Below are 26080 nucleotides of genomic sequence, written 5' to 3' on the forward strand. Positions count from 1 at the left end.
GAGTGTTTCCTCGTGAATGATTTTCTGAGGAAGTGATGTGTAATCCCTATGTATAGGGACACGCCTGGGTCACACCCTTATTGATAATGAACATAGGCCCACCGTGAGGTGTTTAATAGGTGTTGTGTGGGAGAGGCACATCAAAAAGGTTCAATGAATTAAGTTTAGCAGGGACTGGATTAAACAAAGTTAAACATACTTCCTTACTGCCCGACTGATCAAAGTACTTAATATTTTTATATTAATATAAATTGTAAAACTCTTGTAATCAATATAGTATTTGGCAACTCCCAAACCTTTTTTTTTTTTTTTTTTTTGGAGAATCCTTTTTTCCCCTTGAAATACACAATCCTGAGAACCAAATATTTCCTATATAATACTCATATAGGTGATCTAAAATTAGGAAAAAGTCATTACTATTTTTTGGTTCTAGAATCTGTTGCCACTTCGTTACCATTGTAATTATATCTACAGTTCTGAGCTGAGCAGATAAGACCATTCACTGTCTGGAGTCAGTCCAATTTTTTCTTCCATCTTGCCCCCCCCTCGCCCCCCAGCACTTGCACTTTCTGCTCTAGCCACACTGAACTTCTCCCTTGCCGTGAACACACCTCCCTTTTCCCTGCTCTACCTTGTACATTCCCCTCTGCTGGAAAGCCCTTGGTACCCCCTGTTACCTCCCTCTGCTCCTGGCCCCACTTTTGCTTGTCAAGAGTCTGTTCTTCAAAATCAAGTTCAAGTATCTTCTCTGGGACCTTTGTTCTTTCTTCTGTTAAAACATTTTCACCATTATATCCTTATTTATCTGTTTCTCTGGACCCTTCCCTGCCTTCTGCCTTCCGCTGGCTGAATTTCTCGCTCCAGGAATGACAGACAGTGTTCCAGTTCGTATACAGTCTTACCTGACACAGCCTCCAGCACACAAAGGAGATACCGGTGTTGAGTGCATGAACTTGAACTTGTGCGTGCATGCGTATGTGTGACAAGGATACTCTCCACATTTCAAATAAAACAAGTCAAACTATTAAAAATCTCTCTGACGAGGAGCACAATCCATCTGTCTTTGCATGCATTATTGCACTTATAATGTATTAAAATTAGGTATTTCTATGAGTCATATGGTAACATTGTCCTTGAGCACAGGGATCTTAGCATATTCATTTTTCATTCTCAGCGCTTAGCATAGATCCTGGCATTTAGTAAATGGCCACTAAATGGTGCTTGAATTAAATGGAATTGAATCTTGCTCTACTCCTTGCTGCTACCCCTGCTGATGTAAAGACTGTCACAGCAAAGTGACAAAATGTGTGAACTCTGGGATCAAAATGCTTGGTGTCAATCCTAGCTCTTTACCCCCTGTGTGACCCGAACCATTTTGTCTTTTGCTTTGTCATCTGTGAAAAGAGGATGATCATATTGTCCACTTTTGGGGCTGTTGCTTTAATCTTAATCTATATTTATATCTATTTCTTCATCTATTCTATTTATTTTAATTATATAGAGTGTCTGTCCCAAGCCTTCCCAGTGAGGGAAAAATTAAGTGCTGTACTATACGGGGGAAAACCTCTACCCTTCTAAATTCTGCTAAATGTCAAATCAGAGGTGAGGATCGTGTCAATAAAGGAGTTACCTGAGGGAATATGAGGATATAATTTGCATTGTGTAATGATTATAATCTGCCCAACCAAAGTGATTATAAAGTGATCTTATTTCCCAACTTTTAAACATTGTTGTATAGCTTTTATGAAAAATTCTGTAAATGTCAGGAAAAAAGTGCTGTACTATGGGACATATTTTGTATTTGTACTATTTTACAAAGTGCTTCAAAATATATATTGTCTTAGATGATTCTCATAGGAACTCTGTAAAGAAAACCAGATCTAGTTTTGCAGTCCAGTTGGGAGACGGTGCACATAAATGACAAGGGGCATAGTATTATACTAAGTATCAAATGCACATTTTAAGTAATAAACACAGGTTTTTTCAGAGCATGAAATTATTCCTGAGAACCACCGTTGGGGTAAAGATATTATAGAAGAGGCAGAGTTTCAGGTGGGCCTTGGAAGGTAAGACTTAGGCAGATGTAAAGCAGAAAGGACAGAAGTTGACAAGCATTTGGTATGTTTAGGGTGATGAGCTCGCCATATGGCAGCAGTGGAGGCTCAGGCTGGTGCTGGAAGCTGAGTCTGGTGGTCTACACTAGAGTGTAGAGGCTTTGGAATGCCATGCTGCCCTGCACATTCCCCAAGTTAAACTGTCCACTTCCCTGCAAACACCATTGGCTGATGTGCTCCATGAATTACAAGTATGTAGCCAAGGAAGGTCTGGAGTCACCCACCCCCAGGGACTTACAGCCAGACACTGGCTTCCCCCATTAAAATAAAGCTTTGCTCAAGGGCTTCATTCAACAAACAGTAACCAGCACTGTCATTATTCCAGCACTATAAAAAAAGTCATTCAGCCACTAAAATTTACCAAACATTCCTACCAGAATTGTATTGGCTACTGAGAATGGTTTTAATAACAGGACTTTGTTCATTTGGTTTTTAGATGTGTTATTACTGATTTACCCATTCAATCGATTTCTATTTCCTGTTCTGGGGAGAAAAACTGCGCCCAGCCCTACCCCCTGGGTTCAGGACCAGAAGAAAACAAACAAAAAAAAGGAATTACAAGATAATCATGGAAAGTAATCATATACTTTCCTGCTCTAAGTTAGGATTTTCAATTCTGATATGGATTATTCAGGGATATTGTAGAGTCTTCCCCAAAAGTAGGATGCATTACAAATAAGATGCATTCTCATCCTCTGTAAGTCTGGGGTTTGGGGGGGGAGGGGAGGAGGCTAGCATAAGGGTCATAGTGAGAATGATTTGAATCCTCTGTTAAGATTTCATGTAACCCCATGAGGCTAATGTAACATTTTTTTCTGTTGTCATGCAGAACTACTGGAATTAATATGCACACTAAGAGCCTTAGTACTGACAATTCTGGTTAGATAACTTTGCTTTTACCTTTCAGAGAAAGCCCAGTATTTTTCATCTGGTGTCCTTAAGTTCACACATGTACTTCTGGCTTCAATCTTTCTTCCCAAATGTCCCCTAATATCAGAAAGAAGACATAAAGTAAAATTAAATGTTTTTACCAGAAGATGGTTCTTGTTTGCTACTTTAGATCTTTAAAGCACACAGGTGCCATTTATAACCCGTTCTCAGAATAATCTTTTGAGAAAAATTATGCACTAGTTATTGATGAAAATTGAGATGCTTAGAGCTTCTGCTTTATTTTGTTCCAGATCTTCAGGAATAACAACTACAAAAAGGTTGTTGTTATTAACAATAAACAAGTGGCAACGAGAAATAAGTCATGGCAGCAAATTATCATCTAAGAATAAGCTGAACCCCTTTAGAGTCTCAGTACTTTCTCTCGTATGCAGAATACCACGTAGCATCTTACTGGGCAACCCCCTCCCCCCACGGCACGGTGCATTGTTCCCAAAGTTCACGGCCCCTTCCCCACAGCGGCCACCTGTCCCGAACCTGTCTCCTTGACCTTGCAGCAACATTTGGTATTGTTTCCTGGAGGGCCCATGACCTCCCTGGTTGCCTGGCTCCCATGATAGGGCAATACCTCGGTACTTCCTTTACTGCTGTGACTGTTCCTTCATGGGCTCACTGACTCCTCCCTGTGTTGCATAAGTGCAGGCGCTGCCCCGGTCTCTACCATCAAGGAGGCATCTCACCCACTCTCAAAGCTTTATCCTCCATAAAGACCAAATCTATATCTAAACCTGCACCCACATCCCTTTTGAATTAGAATCCCCCATTCTTGATTCTGTTTTATATTGCCCGCAGCAATAAGTCTTGATGACACCTTCCTGGCAACTTGCTCCCTTTCCATTTCCTCCTCAACCCCCACTTCTGGAACGTGTAAGTCTCCTCTTGATCATAAACTCTATTAGGACAACCCTTTCAGTTCTTGTCATTTTTCCTTAATCTTAGATATCCTCAGCACTTAGAATAAAGCCTGGAATATAGCTGACATTTGGTAGATGTTGAATGAATGAATGAATGACTGAATATCACCTCATCTGTACCCACTACAAACCAGCCTAACTCTCCTCTATATCCTAGTAGTCACCTGTGCTTAAAGCTTAGGCAACCATATTATTTATCACCTACACTGGGTGGAAAGAGGCACTGTTAATTTTTAGTGTGAAAGGGGCACTATTATTATGCTGGGATTAATAATAGTCATAAATTTGGAAAGTCTTGGAAAAACCTGGTTGAATGCTTATTCAAATCACCAGCTTTTTTTTTTTTAACTTTTCCTCCTCCTGGGGCGCCTGGGTGGCTCAGTCGGTTAACCGTCTGCCTTTGGTTCAGGTCATGATCCCAGGGCTGGGACTGAGCCCCGCGTCGGGCTCCCTGCTCAGCGGGGAGCCTGCTTCTCCCTCTCTCTCTGCCCCTCCCCCTGCTTGTGCTCTTTCTCTCTCTGTCAAATAAATGAATAATATCTTTAAAAAAAAAAAAAAACTTTTCCTCCTCCTATGTTCCCCTACAGGTCAGCTGCCAAGACATATATCTTGTCTGCTTTTGAGCTTTCCCCTCGCTTGGTCTCCCCTTTGCACCCTCACTCGCTCTCACTTGCCTGTTTCAAGCTTCACCACGTCTAGCCTGGTTACTACTAGTAGCGTCTTGACTGGCTTTGTTGATCCCTAACCAGTCTCTGCAGTGTCTGTCTTTTCCCATTCTATTCCCAGTACATGTGGCTGCCAGATTAATCTTCCTAAGGATCGGCTACAATAATATGATATCCCTATTCAGAAGAGTTCCATCAGTTCTCTGTTAACTCTGAAGTAAATGTAGACTTCTGGTTTTCAAAGTTCTCAACCTTGAACTAACTAACCTACACTCATAGGGATACATGTTGGAGACCTGAGCCACGCAAAGCAGCATTGGCATCATCTGGGAGCTTATTAGAACTAAAGACTTTTGGACCCTACCATTAGACCTGCAGAATCAGAATCTGTATTTTAGCAGGATTCTTGAGCGATCTGTATACACATTAAAGTTTGAGAAGCACTGCTCTAATTTTAACCTAACAGGGAGGAATCACGGTTCTAAAATCACACCCCCCAAATTTCACTTCCATGCTTTGTTCACACTGGTCTCATTTTATAGGATACCTGCTCACACCTTCTCTCCTCATTGCAATTGTATTAATCTTTCAAAGGTAGATATCAGGCACTAGATACTCTACAAAATCTTTTCTGAAACAACTATTATCTTTGCATTCTGTGAACATACCATAGTGTTTCACTTCTACTCTTACTACTGTCTCACTTACCTTATGTTACAGTTACTCAGGTACTAAGTTTACATACATCTGCATTCCCACTATATGATAAGCCCAATGTAAGCAGGGACTATCGTTTTTTCTTGTGGTTAAAGATACATAACATAAAATTTACAATTGTAACCATTTTTAAGCATACCGTTCTGTGGCATTTAAATGCATTCACATTGTTGTGCAGCCATCACTCTCCACCTCCAGAACTTTTTTTTACTATTTTAAACTGAAACTCATACCCATTAAACATCAACTTCTCATTCCTCTCTCCCTGCAAACCATGGCCACCACCATTCTACTTTCTGTCTCTGAATTTGACTACTCTACCTACCACATATATATAGAATCAGACAGTATTTGTCCTTTTGTGTCTGGCTTATTTCACTTATCATGATGTCTTCAGAGTTTGTGTCACAGCACATATCAGAATTTTCTTCCTTTTTAAGGCTGTATAATATTCCATTGTACATTTCTTTATCCAGTCATCCATCAATAGGCATTTGAGTTGCTTCCGCTTTTGGACTACGGTGAATAATACTGCTATGAATATGGGTGTACAAATATCTGTTTGAGTCCCTGCTTTCAGTTGGTTGTACACCCAGAAGTGAAATTGCTGGGTCATATGGTTAATTCTACTCTTAATTTTTTGAGGAACCTCCATACTATTTTCCATAACAGCTGTGCCATTTTATATTCCCATCAGCAGTGCACAAGGATTCCAGTTTTCTACATCTTCACCAACACTTGCTTTTTTCTGTTTTGGGTGAGTTTTGTTTTGTAATAGCCATTCGAATGGGATGGTTATGAGATGGTATGTCATTGCGGTTTTGATTAGCATTTCCCTAATTAGTGATGTTGAGCATCTTTCCATGTGCTTATTGGCCATTTGGATGTCTTCTTTGGAGAAATGTCTGTTCAAGTCTTTTGCCCATTTTCAATCAGGTTGTTTTTTTGTTGTTGAGTTGTGGGTGTGCTTTGTATATTCTGGGTATTAACTCCTTATCAGATATGTAATTTGCACATATTTTCCCCATTCCGTATGTTGCTTTTTCATTCTGTTGTTTGTGTCCTTTGATACAGGAACTGTATCTATATCCCTACTATAGTGCCTTCAAATGGTGTCTGGTCAATATTTTTATTTTCAATTGAATTGAGTGCTTAAATGATGCTTAAATAATGATTTATCACCTTAAATTTATGATAAAATCTAACTAAATATAACTTAACTCTGCTTTAAAGTTATTTGGGACAAATCCAATGGGATTGAGGAACTTCAAATATAATTGTGAACATTTTCAGGCTTGAACTCTGCTAAGATATATAAAGGAGGCTTCAAAACACTGTACTGAAAATTTCCCATCACTGTCCCTAGATTCAGAATTTTGGCAACTTCCACAGGGAGGTTTTGAAAGTTAATTGCTCTTGTTTGACAAGCAAGAGATGAGAAATTATTTGTGGGACAATCAGATGAAAGTTTAAATTCTTATGTTTGGCTAGGGGCTGTCCCATGATCAAAGACAGATGGGAAATAGAAAGTAACTCTGAAAGAATGAATTTTCAGGGAAGTAAGGATGTTTATAAAAATTCTGAATGTTCCCTGAAGCATGACTCCTGTTGGTCTTGCCCTAATCAGATGCATCATTAATATGACAGTAGCGAGTTAAAAAAGCTAGTGAATGGTAAAATGAAAGAGATAATAGGTTCTTCATTATTTCTGAACTGCATTACCTGGCTAATTTATAAGCCAAGAAAGCTACTAATAATAGCTGTATTAACAATTCTGATTCTTTTACTTTCTCACATTCTGGTCTTTCTGCTCTGTGATTTATTTTTAGTTGAAAAACTTTCTACCACAAATTATCTTTAGGCTATAGAGGCACATTAGTTGTGTACTGCTGAGATCATGTGCCCTCTGTAGACAGCCTAATGGAAATTCTGATTGTTCTGGTTGGTTCACATTTGAAAGGGTTACATAAAACTTCTTTGAGTAATTAGCACAGCATCCCAACAAAGAGTTAGTTGATTTTTTACAATAAAAGGTCAAGCAAGAGAAAGTCATTTAGAAGGCAGAAGAGATTGCCTTCCTGGGGTCATTTTTATTCTGAATTATGAAACAACTTCAAAGGCATGAGTCAAGCACTTAGTATTTCTGGTGCAAAACATTACTACTGAGCAACCATAGTTCAATGACAAGATCTCTACTGGATTAACATAAATGAGAGCTAATAAAGGCCCATTCATGCACATATGTAGGTGTATTTAAAGGATATGTGTGGGTAGTTAACCAGGGTCATACTTAGCCTTCATTATAACTCTCTATTTACTCTATTTACTCAACCCCTGACTTTGTGATGACCGATCCATTTGGAACAAACTTTTTGTGTCCTTTCAGATATATAAAGGTTACACATTTCCCCCAACTGCTTAATTTAATGTTTTAAACATTTTCCCCTGACTATTCTTGACTCATTCACTCACCTGTGCTCTGAAGTGACTTATCTGATTGTTTACATTAAAATAGGTTAACAGGAATAGAGAGTTAAAGCCAGGAATATGTGGACCTTTCTGACTTTGATTAGTTGTAATGTAAGTCTAAACCGTGGCAGGTATTTCTGAGACAAGATCTATTGTTTTAAGGCTCTTTGAACCTTAGTTGGAGTTTCAACAAATACATTTTGTGACCACCTTTTCCCAATTTCAGTTCTGGAAAAAACAACAATAACGACAATAGGTATTGTATAAACAACTTAAATTGAAAAGGAGAAGTTCATGTGTTGAGTATCAAACATGTACCTGAAATCATATAGTTTTAGAAAAGAGACCTCAGAGGGTACCTGTTCTGTTTCTTTCACTTTACAATTGAAGCAAATGAGACCCAGTGTGTTTAAGGAACTGACCTAATGTTATATAGCTCACTAAGGGCAGCGCTAGGCTGAGACTCAGGAACTGGGAGGCATCATAGCTCAGTGTCCTCACTATTAAGTATCATCTTCCTTCAGTTAATCCTTTTGATAAGCACTATATTAATCAATTCTCACCTTTTTAATTAGAGTAAACCATGTGTGTTGATGTAATCAACAAGCTGTTCCTTTATTAAACACTGAAATTTTTCTTGTCCTAACCTTCCTACTGAAAGAAGAATGCTAAAGTAGCAAATATTTTTGACAAGGTAAGTGTGAAATCCTTAATGACGTCAGTCCGAAATGCAGAATGGTTGATATCTACATACATAGACTGAAGGAGCATATGCTTTCTTAACAGTTTTTCAGAAAGGACATAGCATTAACAGATGTTTAAGCAAAGCAGATGTGGAAAGAAAAAAGAGCTGACCTTTTCTATATGGTATGCTTTCAGGTGCTAGTGAGGGTGAAAATAGACAAGACTTAGCCTTACAGAATTCCTCTTTGCTCAGATGGTAGGAGCATTGACAATGAAAAAGGAAAGAACTGAGAGTTAATGAAGTCCTTCCTCCTATTAAGAGTTATGTTAACATGTTTTATACCAGTTTAAAGATGTATTGATCCTAAACTTTGAGACAGATTTTAGATGAAACTAATTATTAGCACTTTAGTTAAAGAAAATGTACCGAATTAAAGCAGGGCAACATTCAGAAGGGATAATTTTGTTCTGCATATGAATGCTATGCAAAAACCCAGGTAATCTCTTACATTATAATTAAACATTAAAATACATCCTAGGACATTAAAAAAAAAATAGTACTAGGAGGTTTTCTCTGTATGTCTATTTCCTGTTGCTGAGACTAGTGTGGAAAACTTCCCTACCGCCCAAATCCAGCTGAACATGCGAAGGGTACAGCAAGATTAAAATTCAGCCTAAGTGACTTTACTGTAACTTTTACTGTATATTAATTTCTTGCTGTCTTTCTGAAGCTACTTGTGCTATGCGATCAGTGTCTCCTATTCCCCAAACTCAGCTAAGAATGAAAGATGGAGCCAAGATTCAGCAAAATTGGCTCATAAATACAAAAACTAATTTCCTCTTCTAGAAGGATCAAAAGTGGTAAGTATAATTATTTATAAACAATTAATATACAAGCGCTCATAGTGACAGTTATAGGTGCCTGTTCTAAATGCTTTATAAATATGGCCTTATTTAATATTTACAACAGTCCAATGAAGTAAAGTACATTATTATCCCCATTGTACAGAGGAGACGCAGAGAAGCTATAACTTGTTCTAGAAAGTGGCAGAGCTAGTCTAGAAAAGATAAAGGCTATGAACCATATGCTTATATACTTTATCCTGCAGCTTATATCCATTTGTAGTAATCGGAACTGTCATGATAGTTTATCTTTTGAGTACAAAATCAAAAATATCTGGAGAAATTAAAAGATTATGAATCTATTGATATTTCTTGAATTACTTGACAAATATTTACTGAGGACCAACTGTGTGCTAAAACCAAGGATTCTCTATTCATTAATGATAAGTAGCTCCCAAAACAGGGAGATTTTTCTTCCAACTGCCTTCAGAACAAACTTTACCTAAAATATATATCATGTATGTCTATGGGTATGAACATAGATACACATTCTTTAAACAAAGAGAAAGGGAGCTTTCAGATACTTCTTTGTTTACAAGCCTGGAACAAGTGGCAGTTCATTGGAAGACATACATTCCCAGGCTATGTTCAGTTTGCCTTGAACTACTAGACCTGTTTCCAACTTTGTTCAGGACAGCTAAAAAGTATTCATTAGAAAAGGTTCTTGGGGTGCCTGGGTGGCTCAGTTGGTTAAGCATCAGACTTTTGATTTCGGCTCAGGTGGTGATCTCAGGGTTGCAGGATCGAGCCCCGCGTTGGGCTCTGCACTCAGCACTGAGTCGCTTCTCCCTCTCCCTCTGCTCCTGCCCTGGCTCATGCTCTCTAAATAAATAAATAAATAAATAAATAAATAAATAAATAAAATCTTTTAAAAAGAAAGAAACAAAGAAAGAAAAGTTTCTTGACTTCCATGAAAGTTTTGTTTTTTTTTTTTCTTGGAAGGGGCATTTATATATTTTTTTTGATAGCCACCATAAAGTGCACTGAAATGGAATAAAGTTGACAATTTTTCAAGGCATTTGAAGGGAGAAAATCTCAGTATGAGAAATAACCATTTTCAATGGGAAAAGACCAAATTTAATTTGGCTGTGAAGATTGAGGTAGGCTTTCAGCTGCGTCAGCACACAAAACAAACAAACACCTACAGAGGCCCCTGCTAAATGTCTCAATGCTTTCAGAAGCTGAGAACCACAAGTGGGAGAAAGTACTTCTGAATTGGTGTCTGAGATGCCCAATGAGACTAAATAGAAATAAAGATATAAGCTCACTTGAAAGGTTGTCAGATAAAATACAGGACAATACAATTACAAATATTGCATGGAACACACTTCTACTAAAAAATGGTTTGTTGTTTACCTGAAATTCAAATTAACTAGGAATCCTGCATTCTTATTTACTAATTCTGGCAGCGTTACTGACTTCCCAAGCCTTACTCTGGCTCCTCACTTCCGGTGGTTCTCATTGTCTTGGTCAGAGATTCCAGGAGGGGATATTTGCGGTGATGGGAAAGGATGGAATGGGATGGTGTCTCTACCAGGGACTACTGGGAAGGCCTCCCAGAAGGCCCCTGAGTTGGGAGCTGGAAACTCCTGCCTATAGAAGTCCTTGGAAGACACATTAAATGTTGGGCTGGCTCCTCATAACGCCTCTCTCGGCCCTGGGATTAGTCAGCCTACCTTCATGTCCACAGCCACCCCCTTACTTCTGTTCAGGATGGCTCTTAGTCTCAAGTTTTTTCTAGTCCGTACTCTCATGGAAGACTCTGCATGGCACAGGGTCCAGGGTCTTTGTACTTACACTGCTATCTCCAGCTTCAAGCACAGAGCCCGGGACATAGTAGAGGGCCAGCAAATGTTTACTAAACCGGAGGTTCTCAAACGTGTTTGTTGTTGTTGATGTTCTCCTGTGAATAATGGTAAGGAGGAAACTCACATAAAATCATTCCCTCCTAAGCCCTCATTATTTCTCTTTATTTTTAAAAGTTCGTAAGGAAAGACAGAATTGCACACAATACCATTGTATCATGTGCCCAGCACGGTGTCTGGAATATAGGATGTAAACTATTTGTTGAGTGAGTGAGTGAATGAATGCTAATTATGATATTTGAGTACAAAGAGGGCTGGCATAAATTTTATCTGCATTTTGTAGAAATAACTTTTCATTGAAAGAGCTTTTCTGTGTATTAGGAGCTGGGCCAGGATGGGAGAGGGGGCTGGTTAGATGTTACTCGGCTTGGGACATACTGAGAAGAGTTGGTGGAGGGGTGCCTTGAGGAAGTGGGGAGAGGTATTACTCATTAGGTTTACTCCCCTAAGATAAGAAGTGTTTGAAGTAGGAGGAAAGACTGGGGACATAGGCAGTACCGAACAATAGTGATAGAAGGAGGAAGGGGAAGGAAATCGCAAACCCTGTTATCAGAAAGGGGAGGAGGGTTCCTACAGCTACTAGGTCCTCTGGGCCCTTTTGCCAAGTGGCCGTATATCTGAAAGTGGCAGATCTAAATCAATATGCATTAGTTAGGGAGTACCCATAGTCAGAGAGATCACTAAATTCTTATTTTTGCATAAAACATCAAATCCTCTTAAATGTAATTCAATTTGAAATACTTATCACATTCCACTGAAATCTTTGATACGGGCAAGATAAAAATACTGTGAGTCACAACTGAGTTTTCCTCCAAATCGTCTCTAATTGGTTTACATTTTACAATAAGGTAAAAGCATATCAGATAGATAGCTCATTGCCATTTTATCTTGGGATATTTTCCCACCAAGATAAAAGCACACATAGAACAGGCTAAAATAAATTTAACAATACCACACTCAAGACTGAAGCAAATGGATATTAAACCATAAAGAATGGTTTTTAACACTTGAAGAAGTTTTATTGTTGGTTTTACTAGTTAAAAAAACTATTGTCCTTCCTTTTTTTTAAGAGCTAGTCACCTTTGGGAAGTGATAGCTTCAATCTTTTCTTCTCTGTTGCAGTTAACCAGAACACAGCTCTCTTGGACTGAATTTAATTGAAGCCAGCCTGGATATGGCATTGATTAACTGTTTAAGGCAGAGAGCTGTCTTCAGGTTTCAAAACTCTGCTTAAAGTTGTTGCCCACATATATGCCTTATTAGAAATAAATTAAAAGAAGATCCAGAAACAGCTGGAAACATTCTTTTTCATGTCTAACATACATTTTGTAAAATAAAAATGGTAAAAGAGTTAAATCATTTGGACTATGATATATCACATCGCTGACTTGATGAAAATTCTGTTTCCCTTTTTCTTGATATATTATCTACATAGTGACAGAAGGGTGATGAGTGTTCATGCTGTTTATGCTGTCATTAATCATTTTGCTATATACTTATTTTAATGTATTTTTAAGGCAAACTTGGACTACTGGATACTTATACAGTATTCTTTTATAGGACATGGATAACTCCTGTCATAACCTCTAAAAATCCTTCATAAAAAATAAACTTTTAGCTCAAATCCAAAAGGTTAGCTTTCATAATAGTTCATTTTTGAACCCCCAGCAATAGGCTCCTTTCACTAAATGTTGATATAATATCTGGCCTATCAAGAGAAATCAGTGTTTAATGCTTATGAAAGGCACAGAACTGTGCAAATATGCTGTTTTATAAGGCATTAATCCAGAGATCTAATAATCTGTACAGTGAACTTTATCTTGACAGGTAAATCAACCCACTGCTAAGTAAAACAGCCAGACAATACTATCCTTGTTGTGAACTGCAGGTGTTTCAGAAGCTGGGTGAATGCAGGAGAAACCTCACAGCCTCAGATGGCAGGAGTGAATGGTGGTGAAGGAAGCAAAGCTTGGTGAGTGGGTTAGGCAGGTGCTTGGGACACTTAAAGGAGAAAATAGAAATCAAAAATCAGAAGCAGGTGCCTGCTTAGGTTTTATGACCTTACTAGAAATAATGAGAGAGCTAATGTTAGGAACACAGATTAAAATAATTCTTTCTAAGAAATCTTGGTTTGGAAGAATGAATTAATGCTTTGGAAATAGCCCTGCTCTCAGGATTAATTGTGTCCAGATTAGTTACAGGGAAATCCTGTTAAATCTAAGAACAAACGTATTTATCAGCCTCAGAAGTATTTATTAAATCCCTATGACAGAGTTCTCTCCTCTATCCTGCCTTTTTTAAGCAAACCGTATAATCTTAGGAAACATCATTTGCAAGAATTTTTAACAGTTGTAGCCATGTGATATATACGTACATATAATTCGCTTACAGAGCCAAGTTTAAGCTATTCTGTACTTATGATACTGTTCATAGGAAGAAAAAGACATTTACCCTCTGCCAGGAGTCTCCAACCAATAGTATTAAGAAAACACTTGCTTAAAATAAAAGAACCAATGGGTGAATATTGTGTCACACCAAGAATATCTCAATGAAAGTGTTATTTAAAAACATGAAAGTGGAAAAATAAAATAAAACCATTAAAGAGAAATTAGGAAAATAATGGAAAGAATTTGTGAGCAGGGATAATTAATGTCTCAAGTGAAAACGATTATGGTTTGTAGTTATATCAAGAAAAGTATACTGAGTGGACAGTAGACAGAGCAACATGCTTTCCTGGTCGGACACCTGACCTGCAGGGAATTTATAGTTCATACGTGAGGGTTCCAGACAGCTTAATTGATTCTTTAAGGTACTGAAAGCTGACGGATTGCATTTTGTATTTGGTTTTGCCCATGATTCACCTACAAAGCGCATTTGATGAAATACGTGGCATTTCATCTGCTAGAAAATCTTGTGATCACTTTTGGTTTCCACCACCGAAGGGTCCAGTGAGAAGAATCTCTACCCTTGCCAGCTTGCTTTCACTTCCCTGTCAGGGCTCTCTCCTCCAGCCTTGACAGCTCTCATGTGGGATACCGAGCCCTTCTAATGCAGTTTAACCTGTAACAGGGAAATGAAATGCAGGACACCAGCTCTGCGTTGCAGATGTGCATCAGAAGTACAGTTTGATACTGCTTCGTGCCCTTTGCCCAAATTAAAGGTGCTGAATAATACCTTTCCCAATTCCTGTTAGTCTCTCTCTAGATTTCTCAATTTGAATTCTTTGAGGGTATGGACTTTTTGTTTGGCCCAGCGCCCCAGGCCCTCCATTCCCTTCAGTCCCCTTTCCTTCTCTCCAAGGGGACCAGGGTCATTTCCTACTTGAGGCTCAGATGAGCCTAAATCAGTTGTTTTTGTGATTACCTCCTGCTATCATGAAAGGTGACCAACTGCCTCTTACCCTGGAGTTTTTGCCTCCAAGTTAAATTCTAGGACGTTCTGTTCTTGGCACACTACTTTGGTATGTCGTAATGGAACCCTTCTCTGTTCCTTCTGGTTTTATTTAGCTGCTACCTTCCTGCTCTTATCCACATCCTACAGTTTTTTTTGTCCTCTTTCTTTTTCTTAACTGTTATTCTATTCTCCTTTTAAACCACTCGTACTTTACCCACAAGAAAGTCATATTTTCCCCTAGATGAGACATTATTGATTTTTTGTTTTACAATACTGGATTCCTAGTCAGAGAGTCCCAAAAAGTTTATGTGTTAAATTAACAGTATACTCTTACATATTAAACCTAACCCACTTCATTTCTATTATATATTTAAGATAGTGGTAACTTTCTTAACTATCTACATTTATACGTATTTTAATACAGAAAACCTTAGATTCCAACCCTGGTTTGGGTGAAGGGAGGGAGTTAATTTATGACAAGATTAACATTCTCAAGTATAAAAATGCAAAATTTGGAGGGAAAAAAAAAACCTAAGTAATATTTTAAATTAATCTGCTTGATTAAAATATTTGAAAATAGTTAATAATTTTAACCCATAATTTATTGCTATAATTTCCTGTCATTCTTGACGATTTTTTCAATTGTGACTCAGGACATATGTTTGTATGCATATCTACTCATTTCTGTCTAATGGCTTGATGCTAAATATTTTAATGTTTAAGTGGGTAACAAGCACATGGACACACCCCCTCTTCAGGCCCAATTTCCGATTTGTATTCATTCAATAAATATATAGTGAGTACTTCCCATGTATTGGGCACCATAGTCCAGACTGGAGATGGAGAAATTAAAACCTTACTTCCTATCCTCAAGGGGGACACGATCCAATGGGGGCATGGAATAGTTACTCTCTGGAGTTCAGGGAGCTCTATCGAGAGGAAGAGCCAATATGTTCCAGGCAGGAGGAATAAGTACAAAGGTATTAAGGCAAAAGAGGGTGCGGTGCATTCAGGGAACTGCCAGTTTCTCTATTTTCTCTGTGAAGCATCAGGCAAGTGTTGATGCCAAGAGCAAGAGGGAAGAAAGCGTGCATGGCAGATGGGAGGGACCTAGAATAGGTAAGTTCAAAGAGACAGAAAGTACAACAGAGGTCACCAGGGGCTGTGGGCAGCAGGGAGGGGAGCGTTTCTTTATATGAATACAGGATTTTTGTTGAGGGCAAAGAAAGAGTGTTAGATACAAGGGGTTGTAAAGTTTATACAACACTGTGAATGTGATTAATGTCACCACGTCATAGACAATGAACAGTTGAAATGATAAATATTGTGTGTAATTTACCACAATAACAAAATGATCTTGAGTGTACATGGCTTTGAGGAGAATGGGGAAGTTTTGAGACAGCCACAGTGAAGAACAGGAATGAGAGCCAACCAGAGACATGGCGCAAACGTGCGGGCAACTCTCAGTCCATCAGCATTGTGTCACCTGTCTGTGTGGTTCTGCGATTTCATCCACAGTGTGTGGTGGCCTGGAGGTAAAAGTGGATATAGGGCTTTTGTCAGACAAGCGTGGGAGAGCTAGAAACTGAAACAGCTCTGTGTGTGTGTGTGTGTGTGTGTGTGTGTGTGTGTGTGTGTGTGTAATGAGAAAATGGTTGAGAGGCTGTCTTGTGGACTTTGAGCCAAGGCTTGGAAGGGTGTGAGGCCAGAGAGAGGGACTGATTAAGTAAAGGAAAAGCAAAAGCGAAAGATCATGAGACAAGATGAGGAATGCTGGAAAGACCCAAGATCATCATAGAAGCTGAGATGAAGGTTGAGATTTTAGAAGCGCAGCACTGCGGGCGGTGACTTAGCCCAGGGCGTGTCCACGGGGGTGGGTGGGTTAAGGGATACTGGAGACAAAGACCCCAGCAGTTGTCATTCGAAGGAACTAAACTCTCTAGAAGATGCGGGACAAGATCTTGTGGTCACATGAGCTTTCTTAGCAAATGATGTATTGTTTATTCATTTGTCACATGTATCCATTAAGTGTCCACTTTGTACCAGACACTGCCCTAGTGCTGGGCATGAGAGTCCAGGAAGAAAGATGATTCCCTGCCCTTCTGGAATTTACAATCTAGTGAAAGGGAAGCTGGGCAATAGCCAAAATAAACAGACACAAAATGTCACGTGGGCATGCGCTATGGTCAGAGTTAGTGAGGCTTGATCACATAAGAGGGGCACACTGAGGTGGTCAGGAAGGGCCTCGAAAGAAGCGAGAGTTATGCGGAGACCTACAAGTTAAGAAAATCAAGTTCAGTCATCCATTTTATTTATTTTCTTTGAGAATGCCATGTGCCAACCACAGTTCCAGGCACAAGGAATGCAAAGATATATGAAACAGAGGCCCTGGTCACACACGATATCAATAATATCCATGAAATCCAGAAAGATCTCCCAGGACTCAACGATGGATTTGATTTGTAATTTTTCCTAATTAATATCAGGAGTTTTTATTTTCAATGATGCCTGCAAAATATTTTACTAAGAAATAAATAATACCAAAAACATATTATTAGTAATGAGTGGCCAATGGGGCACAACTGAAGTGATAAAGAAAATACAGCATTATCCCATATCAAAGGAAAAAATGCTCAACTAAGAGAAGACAGGAGAAAAATACATATTACATGATAAAAGTAATTTCTATTGCCCCAGAAACTCTTAAACATAACTCCCCATCATTATAAGGCACTAACAGGAAAACACTTAACATTTGTAAAAATCAGCTACTCTTGAACAATTTCTGTTGAAGAGATACGTCTTGAACTTTACACTTTTTAAAATATCAGAAGTTGAAATATACTTTATAATATTGTCTACACTCCTTATAGTGTTTTTAGTGACAACAAGAGAGTGTCACCAGGTGTTGACAGAATTTAGCCTTTGTCCTCATAGCCCCTCATTACATCTGAAAAAATCAGGGACTGGGAGACCCAAAGTTATTTTGAGGTCCTCATTTCATGAAAATGGGTTCAAACCCAGAAATTTTATTAGATAACCAGAACTTTTCCAGCGGCTTTAATGAAAGATTTGACTACAAGTCAACTCTAGATTACTTTAAATAATGAAACAGGCTTAATCTCATGACTGACAGAGATGACATTTCTTTAATGATTATAATGTATTGTCTCACAACCGCTAAAGTTCTACAAACAAGGGAGGAAAAACACTATCAGCTTAGAAGGACAAGGGCTCTGGAGAGGGGCAAGGGAGCTGTGGGGGAGTCAAGTGAGAGCTGGAGTTAGCCAAGGAGATCAGCCTTGAGTCTTGGTTCTGCAATTTTTTAGTTGACAATCTAGTCATATGACTTTTCTGAGCCTGTTTCTTTGCCTCTTGGTTTTTCTTTTGTTTTGTTTTTGTCTTTTTTTTTTTTTTTTTGGTGAATGCCTACTTCTTAGGTTTGTTATATTAAGTAATCTTAGTGCTTAACTAGGGCAAAGGCTTGTGAGTGAAAAAAATTCCTAAAGAAAATACCATATCTACTCAGATTAAGTAACAAGTTGGGAGCTACTGCTGAGATCTTGCCAAAAGATTTGCCTCTAGAATGTGCTTGTCTTTCAAGATGCCCGAGGTTTGCTCCATATGTATCTGTGGAATAAATAGAATGGCAGTGGGAGGTCAGCCCAGGGAAGGGGATGAGGGTCCCAGCCCCTCTGACTGCCCACACCACACACTTAGCTGCCCTTAAATCATGTCAGCAGTTGGAACACAGGGCCACCACCAGAGGAAACCTGTGTCGCTCCAGATAAAGACACTTGTTGAATGAATAAATTTTTTAATTGCAAGTAGGCAATGTACTATCTCCAAATGTAGATTGTCCCCAATCTTTCCTATTATCTACAACAGCTTCCATTTGGATAGCATTTTGAATTGATAAGCCTCTCTCACATATAGTTTAACTCTGATCAGGGTAAGTAGAACAAATGTTCTTGTCTGCATTTGACAAGTAAGGAAACTGATGTTTGGGGAGGCTAAGTAGCTTCTACCTGCCTGCAGCTTATAATTCTCCAAGCTGAGATTTGGATTCCATTCTTATTCCTCCCCAGTTCATCGCTATTCTCTGCCACTCTTTAGTGTCTTCTTGTTATTTGGTATTATGCTATGCAGAATTTAGCTGGACTGGAATCTCATGAGAATTGCAGAATTGATGTAGGCCAAATAATGTTAATAATGATAGCTAACATTTAATGAATGTCGTTATATGCCAGGAACCATTCTAAGTATTTTCCATGTATTATTGCTTTGGATTCTTGCCAAAAACCCTCTGAGGGAAGCACTATTGTTATTCCCAATTTATAGATGCCAAGGCTGAGGAACAGAAAAGAATGGTAAGTTGTCCAAATCACACACCCAGTTAGTGGGAGGCAGGGTATCAACCCAGTTGTCTGCTTCCTTTACCTACCTCACCACTTTACTGCCCAGGCGAGCCAGGGAGCTGCCTTTCCCAGCTCTTCAGATGATACGTTTATTGACCTTGAAGAGCTCGGTAGCACCCAGACAGTGCTTCACAATGTATGTTTGAGTGTCCCCAAAACATGCTGAGGTCTAAAACTAGCCTCTGTATACAGGCAGTCATCACAAAATGGATGAATCTTAACTAGCCGATTTGCCTATATCAATGTAATAAAGCATGGTTGGGTAGGAAGTTACATTTGTTCAAACTTTATGGCTGAATAAATAGGCTGAAGGGTGCCACAGGGCGTCCACAAGCAGGCATCAAGATGATTCTAATCACTAGACATTTCTTCAATTCCAGTAGCCTGTAAATACGATAAGTGATTTGTGACACACTGACCCAGGATCTCTCGTGTGGTAATGATAGTCCCCAAAAGCATACATGAAAAATACAGAAAAGAATTACAATATGGGTGAAGTCAGTAAAATATTATGACATGACATTAAGGCTGAAGATTCCAGGCATTTATCAGTGCACGTGAGGAAAATACTAAACATAACCAAAGATTTTGATCGGCAATGCAGAGCTCACAGCGAACACTAAATTTTCTTCCAAGAAAGCATGGAGCCCATCAATATTTCAGTTAACAGAACAAAACCCAAAAGCAGTCACAACTGTTAGCATTAGAAGATTGGCAGCTTCAGAGCTTGGCAGTGGGGCACTAAGACACACCCACTGGGACAGGTACAAATCGGTGACGATGAGCTAAGGATCCAGCATGAAAGCCAGCTTCTCCAGAAATTTCAGGAGCATTTTTTATGAGGAAATAAATAATATGAGATTGCATTTCAGAATCTCCATAACAAGACCCTGATATATAGCCTGAAGGGAGCACTGAAGGAATGGTTGCCACATCATGTTTCTCTTGGGGAAAGAGCATGCATGGGCAGAGTCACAGTAAGCTCTTTACCCTTCTGCTGTGCAGTGATGGGAAATGGGTCACTGTAAGGAAGGTAATTTCCTACAATAAAGCTGAAAAACAACATGAAATAATGGATCATAACCATGGGCTCCTGACAAAGGTTTGCTGGCCTGGTACAGTTAGAAGAAACTGAATTCTTTTTTTAAGCAAAGGCTTCTGACAACAAAATACTCAGCATGTGAACAGAATATGCTTCTCCATTTTTTTTTTTTTTAATTTATTTGTCAGAGAGAGAGAGAGCACAACAGGCAGAGGGAGAAGCAGGCTCCCTACCAAGCAAGGAACCCGATGTGGGACTCGATCCCAGGACCCTGGGATCAAGATGGGCTGAAGGCAGAGGCTTAACTGACTGAGCCACCCAGGCATCCTTATGCTTCTCCATTCTTAGGCATAAGGGGTGATGGCACAGGATAGGTTGAACGTAGAAGGGGGAATAGGAGAGATAAGAAGCTAATAGACTTGCAGATTCATTGGCATTCTTATATATAGTATATATAGGAGGGTGGGTGGCAAATCCTGCATATTGCTTGTGGTTGGGGGTGCAGTGGTGATGAGTCTTAATTATATAGCATTAAGAGAAGGTGAAGAAAAAATACCATATTTTTCCCCTTTTTCGCCAAAGTTGTTAATCATAGGATTATTTGTAATTTCAGAAATTTGGAATGAAATGTCCAAATTTATGAAGGTTTTAAAATAAGTTATGATGTGTCTATCCAACAGAAATGTACGTATTCACTAAAAACTATATTTAAAAAACCTTAATAGACTGGGAAAATTCTAGTACCTAAGTGAAAAAAATTTTCACAATCTAGTACCTAAGTGAAAAAAATTTTCAAAATTTGGTATGAAAGTTATGTCAGTTTTTTGTTTTGTTTTGTTTTGTTTAAAGATTTTATTTATTTATTTGACAGAGAGAGACACAGCGAGAGAGGGAACACAAGCAGGGGGGAGTGGGAGAGGGAGAAGCAGGCTTCCCGCTGAGCAGGGAGCCCAATGCGGGGCTCGATCCCAGGACACTGGGATCATGACCTGAGCCGAAGGCAGACGCTTAACGACTGAGCCACCCAAGTGCCCCTATTCTAGTTTTTTTTAAACATGCAAAGAAAAAACTGAAAAGGGAAAATTTTTCAAATGTTACCAGTTATTACTAAACTTGATATAAGAAAAGAGAGGGGTAATTAGTGACAATGAAGCAGCACAGCCACAGACTTAATTAAAATTTATATTTATACTAAGGAGCAGACCCTAGTAATAACCAGTCATCTAAAACTACAATAGAATATTTATTCAGTCAAAAAATGATCCCACTATGGGCTGTTCACTAAAAAAGGCACACGGGATTCAGAAATAAAAGTACTAGTCCCAGCTGGGGAAACTCAGGACTGGGGCAGGGGGTGGGGAGGCCGAGAGATAACAGGTTACCACAATGCTCTGTGATTGCTGGGCCCAGGGTGTCGCATAGGAACACAGGAGAGGAGGAACACCCCAGGCACTGGGATTTGTGGAAGAGCTTCAGAAGGAGCTGACATCGACTTGATTCCTGAAGGATAAGTGGAAAAAAAAAAAAGGGGGAAGGTCATTCAGTAGAGGGAATGAATGTATGAAGACAGAGCTGAGTGAGGGCAATAGCTCTCCAAAGTGAATCTAATAAGAAGAAATTCAGGGGAGGAAAGAAGAAAACTTGACTAAACCCGGTACTCTGGAGATGGAGAAGCAGAGAAAAATGGAAACGATGTTAGGAATTCTGGAGGAATTTAGAATGTCTTTTAGGTATCTCTCTTGGACATGTGATGGGTGCTGGCATCACCCGCTAACACAGGAAACAGAGATGGAAGAGCAGGTTCGCAGAGAAAATTCTAGAGGTATCCATTAGTAAGGTAAATGATACACGGTGCTGGAGTATAATCATTTATTCTACAAGTTTTTATTGAACACTTCTGTCAAGGACTGCTTAGGTGCCGAATACGCTCTAGTGAGTCAGGCAGACAAGGCCTCTGCTCTCATAATGCCCCAGGTTTGCCTGGGAGACAGACCACAAACAAACAAGAAAATGTCCAAAGTGATACATGCTATAAAGAAAATTATAGCACTCGTGGATACCACGAGAGGAAGTAATGCAGTTATTTAGATTGGGTGTCAGGAAAGGCCCCTTGGAGGGGCTCAGGAAAGATTAGGGATAGGACAGCAGTGAAGTAGCATTCACTGACTGAATCCTTTCTTTGTGCCAAATGGATTATTTCATCAAATCCACAGTATAATCTCATAGGTAGGTGGTGTTGAAGGGCAGAAACTTGCCAGAGTCAAACACAACTCTGCCTCCAGCCACACTCTTTTCTTTTTTTTAAATATAAATCCAATTAGCCAAGGGGCGCCTGGGTGGCTCAGTCGGTTAAGCGTCTGCCTTAGGCGCAGGTCATGATCCCGGGGTCCTGGAATCGAGCCCCGCATGGGGCTCCCTGCTCGGCGGGAAGCCTGCTTCTCCCTCTGCCTGCCGCTCCCCCTGCTTGTGCTCTCGCTCTCTCTGACAAATAAATAAAAATCTTTAAAAAAATGGTTTAAATTCAATTAACCAACATATAGTACATCATTAGTTTCAGACGTAGAGTTCAGTAATTCACCAGTTATATATAGCACACAGTGTTCATCACTCCTCTTAATGCCCATCACCCAGTTACCCCATCCCCCCACCCACCTCCTTTTCCACAACCCTCAGTTTGTTTCCTAGAGTCTCTCATGGTTGGTCTCCCTCTCTGATTTCTTCCCCTTCAGTGTTCCCTCCCTTCCCCTATGATCCTCTGCGTCCAGCCACACTCTTAAACACAAGTACTTTTGTGTGTACCAAGTTGGGCCTTGAGAGGTAAAGGATGAAACTATCGGAAGGAATACAATCACCCAAGGACAGGAAAGCATGAGGAAAAGGGGGGAGGGGGGCTGAAAACTGAAACCTGGGGAATGCCAACATTGAGGGGGTGGGAGAGAAGCTCTGAGGACAAACACCTCAGCCATGTGGCCTGACAGCCATGAGACAAGCCAGCATCACGAGGAAACGGATGGTCAGCAGTGTCCCATTGTCCACATGACCTAGAAAGGACAACAACAACGCAAAACATCCATTAGATTTAGCAACCAGACAATTAGTGGTGACCTTGGCAAGACAGGTTTCAGTGAAGTAGTGAGGGAGGCCAGATGGCAGGGTTGATAAAGGAAGATTTCTTTTTCCAAGAGATACGGGATAGAGGCAGCGCACCTTGCTATGGGGGTTTTGGTTTGGTTTAAAGAAGGGTGAGCCTTTTTAGAGGAAGGTTGAGGGTAAGGGATAGAGAGGCAATAACTGATGTAGCAAAGTCCTCATAGGGACAAGGAAGGACAGTAAACAGAGCACAGGTGGAGGACTAGGTCTTAGTAGGAAGAGGTGCCTCTCTTAGATAGCAGGTGTGGGGATTTCTTTTCTCTGAAGTAGACCTTATTGTCATCTGCTCAAGGTGAAGACCCCGGGGCGGGGTGGGGGGAGCGGTAGTCTTTAAAGGAGTTTTCCTGAAGGTTCCGCTTTGAGATAGGGCTTGTGGATGCTAAGGGCCTGTATACAAGACTCCCAGTAGCCCTGAGGTTCCTGTGAGTTTGGAAGCCTTGCGTTTGTGGCAGCAGCCTATGCACAGCTGTGAGATTTCCTACAGCCAGGCTGGCAGCCGGGCCCGGCGGGGAGCTGGGCTGAGCTGTGTGGCAGAAGCTGCTTGGGCGGCACCTGTTCCGGGAGGATCACTTGAGTCTTTCATCTGGCTTCTCTTGGACCATCCTGAATTCAGGGACTCTTCCACAACCAGAACTAAACAAATTTGCACTGCAAGAATTTTTCTTCAAATTCGTCATTGAAAGAAAACCCCTAATCCACGCCATCTGAATGTAAAATGTGTATTAAAATAGAAAAGTCGTAGGGTTCCACAGGATCTTTGGAGCTAAATGATCAGTGAAATAGCTGGACTATTCCTTGTATTGTTCTATTCCAGTGCAAACATTGTTACAACTACTGCCTAGTTTGATTCAATTAGGTCCTTTTAAAAAGTTAAAACACACAGCTTCCCTGGGCATGTAATTGTGAAACATTTTGTTGTTATACTGTATGCAGTCACTTAAAGATAAGACATCTTTCTCCTTGCAGAGAATTTCGTTACCAACTACATGCTGTTCAAAACAGAGGATGTAATCAAAAGGGTACTTGGCGTGGCTCCAGAAAGCTATCTGGATTAGTCTATAACTGGCTGCCATAGTTTCCAGTCCATTTCTGATCCATGACTTATTGCTTCATAACTGACAATTTCAAAGGTTTACCAGGATGGCGCACAAGAGCTCAATCATTACTTTTTAGCTCATTCTGAAGTGTGTTTCATTAGTGTACATTTTTCGTTATTTAAGATAACAAAATAAGATAACTAAAGACTGTTTTTACCGTCATTTCTCCCCCCATTTTCTACCAATAGTAGAAAATGGTGGAGTGAATATTTACTAAAAGTATAAAATTGTAGCAGGAGGACTTCCGGTAGCTGATAGTTTCCACTCCTTAAGTCAGTAGCAATTTGTATTGTAGATAAAGGATTTGACAGTTTATTTTCAAACTTCACGTGGAGCACCTGAAATTTTTTTAAAAAAACAGCTGACTAACCTGGTTTTCTGGCAGTCTGGTTCAAAGACATTTAAAAAGAAATGAGATTTCAGAAATTTTACTGTTTGAATAATTCAGAAATTCTCTTTTGAAATATTTTGAAATATTTCTTTCTTTCTTTTTTTAAGATTTTATTTATTTATTTGAGAGAGAGAATGAGACAGAGAGAGAGAGCATGAGAGGGGGGAGGATCAGAGGGAGAAGCAGACTCCCCGCTGAGCAGTGAGTCAGATGCGGGACTCGATCCCAGGACTCCAGGATCATGACCTGAGCTGAAGGCAGTCGCTTAACCAACTGAGTCACCCAGGCGCCCCTATTTTGAAATATTTCAATTCCTCTCACCAAACTTGAAATGTGTGACATTAATCACATCATTGAATTACATCAAATGTTGTCAAAATGACTTTCTCTAAGGTCCACCAAGCACTTTAGAAGCAAAACACAGAATAGCAGGACACCCTGAGTCCTGAACTAGCATTGTTGTCATCTTATGAGTGAGGCTTTGGAGCCCAGTAAAATGACGTGGACACCACCTTCTCAGGTATTTCTAGAAGAGCCAGCGCCTTTCCTCCCTCTTCCCTGCAGGGATCAGTTAATTTCTGATTATAAGCCTGCCTCATGTTATTGACTAAAAATACCTTAAAATTCTTCAATTTTCATATTTCACTTCCTCATAATACCTACTTTTTTTAAAGTGCATGCAGATTTTAATGCTTTTCCATGGTATGTAAATCTGATTAATGTAGGTTCCTCGCGGTTTGACCTTAAGATTTTCAAGTCATTTTCCTCCAGTGCAGTGGCTGTAATACTTTGACTCTTTAAATCATTTGATTGTTGATTGTGGCCAGGTAATCATTTCATTGATGAAATCAGGAAGGATTAACATAAAATCCAAGAACGACTAGTATCCAACTCCAGAAGAATGTCAGCCAAACTGATTAGATGATTTCAAGTGACTTGAATTCAGGAAAACTATGATGAGTTATAATGGCACTAGCTGTGGCATAGTTTAAAATTTGTACTACGGTGGTTGTGATGGTGGCGATTCTGAAACTGAAAAATGGAAACTATCAAGAAATAGGAATATGGTACAGCCCCTGATCTCCGAGTGAAACTGAAAAGGGGGTGGAAACTCCGTGAGTGGGGGCCATCGGGGCCAGGCTGTCAGGTTTAGTCGAGGGAGGGAGGGAGGGAGGAAACGCTCGCTGGGGGAAGGAGTGGGGCGCTAGACAGTCCCGGAGAGCAGGGGAGGGAGGGGAAGGGAGGGGAGCGGCGGAGCGCCGAGCCGAGGGGAAGGAGGGAGGGAAAGTGGGAAAGGAGTAGAGGAGTAG

At 39.9% G+C, this 26080-nt stretch overlaps 1 protein-coding gene across 6 annotated transcripts in view; it reads left to right on the forward strand.

The window, feature by feature from the left end:
- STARD13 (StAR related lipid transfer domain containing 13) overlaps positions 1-26080 on the forward strand; it is a 508432-nt gene that overhangs the window by 257166 nt on the left and 225186 nt on the right. The gene's annotated exons all lie outside the window — the stretch shown is intronic.

The sequence above is a fragment of the Halichoerus grypus genome, chromosome 4 (assembly GCF_964656455.1).
Source record: "Halichoerus grypus chromosome 4, mHalGry1.hap1.1, whole genome shotgun sequence".
Lineage (NCBI taxonomy): Eukaryota > Metazoa > Chordata > Mammalia > Carnivora > Phocidae > Halichoerus > Halichoerus grypus.